Source organism: Bombina bombina, chromosome 2, assembly GCF_027579735.1.
Source record: "Bombina bombina isolate aBomBom1 chromosome 2, aBomBom1.pri, whole genome shotgun sequence".
In the NCBI taxonomy this organism is placed as follows: Eukaryota; Metazoa; Chordata; class Amphibia; order Anura; family Bombinatoridae; genus Bombina; species Bombina bombina.
Window position 1 is genome coordinate 1081942461 of NC_069500.1, and position 7500 is coordinate 1081949960.

Here is a 7500-nt window from a genome sequence, read left to right on the forward strand (position 1 = left end):
ATATATATGTGTGTGTATGTGTTGTATCCTTATTGTGTATTAATATATATGTGAGTGTATGTGTTGTATCCTTATTGTGTATTTGTATATATGTGTGTGTATGTGTTGTATCCTTATCCTTTATTTGTATATATGTGTATGTATGTGTTGTATCCTTATCCTTTATTTGTATATATGTGTGTGTATGTGTTGTATCCTTATCCTTTATTTGTATATATGTGTGTGTATGTGTTGTATCCTTATCTTGTATTTGTATATATGTATGTGTATGTGTTGTATCCTTATGCTGTATTTGTATATATGTGTGTATGTGTTGTTTCCTTATCGTGTATTTGTATATATGTGTGTATGTGTTGTATCCTTATCCTGTATTTGTATATATGTGTGTGTGTGTTGTATCCTTATCCTGTATTTATATATATGTGTGTGTATGTCTTGTATCCTTATCCTGTATTTATCTATATGTGTGTGTATGTGTTGTATCCTTATCCTGTATTTGTATATATGTATGTGTATGTGTTGTATCCTTATCTTGTATTTGTATATATGTGTGTATGTGATGTATCCTTATCCTGTATTTGTATATATGTGTGTGTATGTGTTGTATCCTTATCCTGTATTTGTATATATGTATGTGTATGTGTTGTATCCTTATCCTGTATTTGTATATATGTGTGTGTATGTGTTGTATCCTTATCCTGTATTTGTATATATATGTGTGTATGTGTTGTATCCTTATTGTGTATTTGTATATATGTGTGTGTATGTGTTGTATCCTTTTCCTGTATTTGTATATATGTGTGTGTATGTGTTGTATCCTTATCCTGTATTTGTATATATGTGTGTGTATGTGTTGTATCCTTATCCTGTATTTGTATATATGTGTGTATGTGTTGTATCCTTATCCTGTATTTGTATATATGTGTGTATGTGTTGTATCCTTATCCTGTATTTGTATATATGTGTGTGTGTGTATGTGTTGTATCCTTATCCTGTATTTGTATTTATTTGTGTCAGGGATTTCATCATTACAAGTCTGTCCCTTTAATTTTCACTCCTCTTACCCTATTTAAGGCCCCTCCTCCCTATGCTCCCTGCTTGGTAATTTTGTATCAGTTGTACTAAGTGACTCCTGCCTAAGAAACCTAGCCCATTCCTCTGTCTAGGGGGATTTCATACTTGATCTTGTGAAACTCGGCTGAGTACTGCCGTCCTCAGCTCCTCTGTGCCGGTCTACCTGAATCTGCTACCTGCAGCCATACCGGAACCAAAAGTTCAGCTAAAGTTTCTCCATTGTGCTACTCCGGGTGTGTGTAACGTCACACCCGGCATCTCAGCGTTCTCTCAGCGTGTGTTTCGCACTCTCTCCCTCCTTCAAGGCTAACGGTCTCACCAGCAGCTGCTGACACGCTGTTCCAGCAATACAACTAGGAATTGTTCTGTATATATTAACTACCTTTGCAGGATAACTGAATGTCCCTCATGCTTGCTATTTCAATACCGCTACTCTAATTGACTGTTTGCTACTTCCATACTGCAAAATAACCTTATCTGCCGTACTCATTGCATACTATTACCGGATTTCTGCATGACATTGTAACGCTTGCTGTTTTGAATTCGACTAACCTAAGTGACTGTTTTGCTTATTAATACTTTGGCCTGCCATATCATATACTATCTGCATATCCCCATATAACTGTATCTGTCTATCACCATTACCTCAACTGTTGCATTTATATTCAGTAATTACATCAACAACTTTGGACAAGGTTTTGATATCAGCTTCAACTAATACATACTGTGGTTGTGCTTTGTACCTTAAAAAGTCTCCATTCACACTCTACCCTAAACATTGCAAGTTTAGTATACCACTCAAATTACTTTGGGGGTTATATTCTCTGCCTTATGCTACACTATGGCAGTATGCATGTCTGAGTGAGTGTGATTTCTACATACATTATCTGCCTACTGTGTATGTGTGACTCTTCTATCATTTATATATATACCTGTAACCTTGAGGAATATTTATCATATCTATCAGTAGATACATTTCTATCATATGTATCTGTTGATATCTTTCTATCATATATTCTGGTTGCGTGACAGCTCTGATTTCACTCTGTACCCTGCAGTAGTGACCCTCAGTTCAATGAGCATAACCGGATTCCTATAAGTTAGATCTGTGTGAATCCAAGGTTTGGTGTGAGGTTGAGTGGTCCTACAATAGTGGATACTAGGTACTAGAACTTTATCCATCACCTGTTCTAACATACAACACGTATCATTACATATTACCAAGCCCCTTATAGTACCTCTATCCTCTATTATGGAGCTAAGTGAGCTTTCTAACAGTATGGACAATATGTTACAGGGCTTAAGAGAGATACAAATTGAGAACCAGAACATTAGGAAATTTATCAATCAGCATATGGCAAATAAATCCTCTACTTCTGAGACCACACCTGAGCCTGTCGTAAGCCCCCCTGAGAAATTCTCTGGGGATAGGTCTATGTTTAGAGACTTTAGAAATTCCTGCACTCTCATGTTTACTTTGAAACCAAAGTCTTATCCTACTGACAGAATACGTGTCTTGACTGTAATTTCCTTCTTGCGTGAAGAGGCTAGATCCTGGGCCAACGCCTTCTATGAAACTGATGACCCCATACTAAATTCTCTTGATTCTTTCTTCACCGCAATGTCCCTATTATATGAGGATCATAACAAGCAGAATACTGCTGAAACTGCTCTAAGATCCTTACGCCAAGGGAAAAGGATGGTAGAGGAATACATAACAGACTTCAAGAGGTGGGCTCCTGACACCTTGTGGAACAATCCGTCCTTGAAGAATCAATTTCGTTTGGGTCTGAGTGATTCCTTAAAAGACGAACTTGCCAGAGGTATAATTCCAGACGACCTTGAGCCTCTAATGACTTTGTGTATTGGAATTGACCGAAGACTCAGGGAACGGAAGTTTGAGAAGTCCACAGCAGATAATACGTCTAGGAAATACACCCCGTATCATTCCAATCTTCCTTCCCATTCTACCAGGAATGTCGACGAACCCATGGATGTTGCTGTGATTAGAGGGCCACTAAAGGCCGAAGAGAAAGCTCAACGCAAACTGCTGAACCTGTGTCTGTATTGTGCTGAAAAAGATCATGGCGTAAGGGATTGCCCATCTCTCCTTCATCAAAAGAAGGGTAAGAGATCAAGTAATAGTCACACAGTGAATCTGGTTAACAATAGTTCACCCCATTTATCAATCTCTCTCTCATTACAGTGGGATCACCAGAAGACAGACGTACAGGCCGTAATTGACTCTGGAGCATCTGGGAATTTCATAGATTTAGTTTTTGTTGTTAAGCACAAAATACCACTAATAAAAAGGAGTGTTGCACTAGCCATTCGTTTGGTTGAGCACTAAGAATTTAAGATTACAGGTTCCATCCAAGAAACTTGCTTCTCTCTATTTGGGTCCTTTTGAGATTAAGAAGGTTGTTAATGTTAATGCAGTCACGCTCCTATTACCTTCTTCCATGAGAATACATCCAACGTTTCACGTCTCACTTCTCAAACCCTATGCTTCTATCAGGTCTACACCCACAATGGGTGCTTCTCAAACTCATGTGGCAGATGAGATGGAGTATGAGATTGAGTCCATACAGGATTCACAATACTTTCGGAACCACCTTCAGTATCTGGTCAGTTGGAAGGGTTATGGTCCTGAAGAAGATTCCTGGGAGCCTGTAACGAATGTCACGGCTCCGCGCCTTCTTTCCTTATTCCATCGGAGGAATCCCCACCGTCCAGGTCCTTGATCCGCTGAGCGGCTCCTTGAGGGGGGTGTTCTGTCAGGGATTTCATCATTACAAGTCTGTTCCTTTAATTCTCACTCCTCTTACCCTATTTAAGGCCCCTCCTCCCTATGCTCCCTGCTTGGTAATTTTGTATCAGTTGTACTAAGTGACTCCTGCCTAAGAAACCTAGCCCATTCCTCTGTCTAGGGGGATTTCATACCTGATCTTGTGAAACTCGGCTGAGAACTGCCGTCCTCAGCTCCTCTGTGCCGGTCTACCTGAATCTGCTACCTGCAGTCATACTGGAACCAAAAGTTCAGCTAAAGTTTCTCCATTGTGCTACTCCGGGTGTGTGTGATGTCACACCCGGCATCTCAGCGTTCTCTCAGCGTGTGTGCCGCACTCTCTCCCTCCTTCAAGGCTAACGGTCTCACCAGCAGCTGCTGACAAGCTGTTCCAGCAATACAACTAGGAGTTGGTCTGTATATATTAACTACCTTTGCAGGATAACTGAATGTCCCTCATGCTTGCTATTTCAATACCGCTACTCTAATTGACTGTTTGTTACCTCCATACTGCAAAATAACGTTATCTGCCATACTCATTGCATACTATTACCGGATTTCTGCATGACATTGTAACGCTTGCTGTTTTGAATTCAACTAACCTAAGTGACTGTTTTGCTTATTAATACTTTGGCCTGCCATATCATATACTATATGCATATCCCCATATAACTGTATCTGTCTATCACCATTACCTCAACTGTTGCATTTATATTCAGTAATTACATCAACAACTTTGGACAAGGTTTTTATATCAGCTTCAACTAATACATACTGTGGTTGTGCTTTGTACCTTAAAAAGTCTCCATTCACACTCTACCCTAAACATTGCAAGTTTAGTATACCACTCAAATTACTTTGGGGGTTATATTCTCTGCCTTATGCTACACTATGGCAGTATGCATGCCTGAGTGAGTGTGATTTCTACATACATTATCTGCCTACTGTGTATGTGTGACTCTTCTATCATTTATATATATACCTGTAACCTTGAGGAATATTTATCATATCTATCAGTAGATACATTTCTATCATATTTATCTGTTGATATCTTTCTATAATATATTCTGGTTGCGTGACAGCTCCGATTTCACTCTGTACCCTGCAGTAGTGACCCTCAGTTCAATGAGCATAACCGGATTCCTATAAGTTAGATCTGTGTGAATCCAAGGTTTGGTGTGAGGCTGAGTGGTCCTACAATAGTGGATACTAGGTACTAGAACTTTATCCATCACCTGTTCTAACATACAACACGTATCATTGCAATGTGTGTGTATGTGTTGTATCCTTATCGTGTATTTATATATATATATGTGTGTTTATGTGTTGTATCCTTATCCTGTATTTGTATATATGTGTGTATATGTGTTGTATCCTTTTCCTGTATTTGTATATATGTGTGTGTATGTGTTGTATCCTTATCGTGTATTTATATATATATATATATATATATATATATATATATATATATATATGTGTAGGTGTTGTATCCTTATCCTGTATTTGTATATATGTGTGTGTATGTGTTGTATCCTTATTGTTTATTTATATATATATATATGTGTGTGTATGTGTTGTATCCTTATCCTGTGTTTATATATATATATATGTGTATGTATGTGTTGTATCCTTATCGTGTATTTGTATATATGTGTGTGTGTATGTGTTGTATCCTTATCATGTATTTGTATATATGTGTGTGTATGTGTTGTATCCTTATCCTGTATTTGTATATATGTGTGTGTATGTATGTGTTGTATCCTTATTGTGTATTTATATATATGTGTGTGTATGTGTTGTATCCTTATTGTGTATTTGTATATATGTGTGTGTATGTGTTGTATCCTTATTGTGTATTTGTATATATGTGTGTGTATGTGTTGTATCCTTATCCTGTATTTGTATATATGTGTTTGTATGTGTTGTATCCTTATCCTGTATTTGTATATATGTGTGTGTATGTGTTGTATCCTTATTGTGTATTTGTATTTATGTGTGTGTATGTGTTGTATCCTTATCCTGTATTTGTATATATGTGTGTGTATGTGTTGTATCCTTATTGTGTATTTGTATATATGTGTGTGTATGTGTTGTATCCTTATTGTGTATTTGTATATATGTGTGTGTATGTGTTGTATCCTTATCCTGTATTTGTATATATGTGTGTGTATGTGTTGTATCCTTATCCTGTATTTGTATATATGTGTGTGTATGTGTTGTATCCTTATCCTGTATTTGTATATATGTGTGTGTATGTGTTGTATCCTTATCCTGTATTTGTATATATGTGTGTGTATGTGTTGTATCCTTATTGTGTATTTGTATATATGTGTGTGTATGTGTTGTATCCTTATCCTGTATTTGTATATATGTGTGTGTATGTGTTGTATCCTTATCCTGTATTTGTATATATGTGTGTGTATGTGTTGTATCCTTATCCTGTATTTGTATATATGTGTGTGTATGTGTTGTATCCTTATCCTGTATTTGTATATATGTGTGTGTATGTGTTGTATCCTTATCCTGTATTTGTATATATGTGTGTGTATGTGTTGTATCCTTATTGTGTATTTGTATATATGTGTGTGTATGTGTTGTATCCTTATCCTGTATTTATATATATATATATATATATGTGTGTGTATGTGTTGTATCCTTATCCTGTATTTATATATATATATGTGTGTGTATGTGTTGTATCCTTATCCTGTATTTGTATATATATATGTGTGTGTATGTGTTGTATGCTTATCCTGTATTTGTATATATGTGTGTGTATGTGTTGTATCCTTATCCTGTATTTATATATATATATATGTGTGTGTATGTGTTGTATCCTTATCCTGTATTTATATATATATGTGTGTGTATGTGTTGTATCCTTATCCTGTATTTGTATATATGTGTGTGTGTGTGTTGTATCCTTATCCTGTATTTGTATATATGTGTGTGTATGTGTTGTATCCTTATCCTGTATTTGTATATATGTGTGTGTATGTGTTGTATCCTTATCGTGTATTTATATATATGTGTGTGTATGTGTTGTATCCTTATCCTGTATTTGTATATATGTGTGTGTCGTATCCTTATCGTGTATTTGTATATATGTGTGTGTATGTGTTGTATCTTTATCGTGTATTTGTATATATGTGTGTGTATGTGTTGTATCCTTATCCTGTATTTGTATATATGTGTGTGTATGTGTTGTATCCTTATTGTGTATTTATATATATGTGTGTGTATGTGTTGTATCCTTATCCTGTATTTATATATATGTGTGCGTATGTGTTGTATCCTTATCCTGTATTTGTATATATGTGTGTGTATGTGTTGTATCCTTATTGTGTATTTGTATATATGTGTGTGTATGTGTTGTATCCTTATCCTGTATTTGTATATATGTGTGTGTATGTGTTGTATCCTTTTTGTGTATTTGTATATATGTGTGTGTATGTGTTGTATCCTTATCCTGTATTTATATATATGTGTGTGTATGTGTTGTATCCTTATTGTGTATTTGTATATATGTGTGTGTATGTGTTGTATCCTTATCCTGTATTTGTATATATGTGTGTGTATGTGTTGTATCCTTATCCTGTATTAATATATATATGTGTGTGTATGTGTTGTATCCTTAT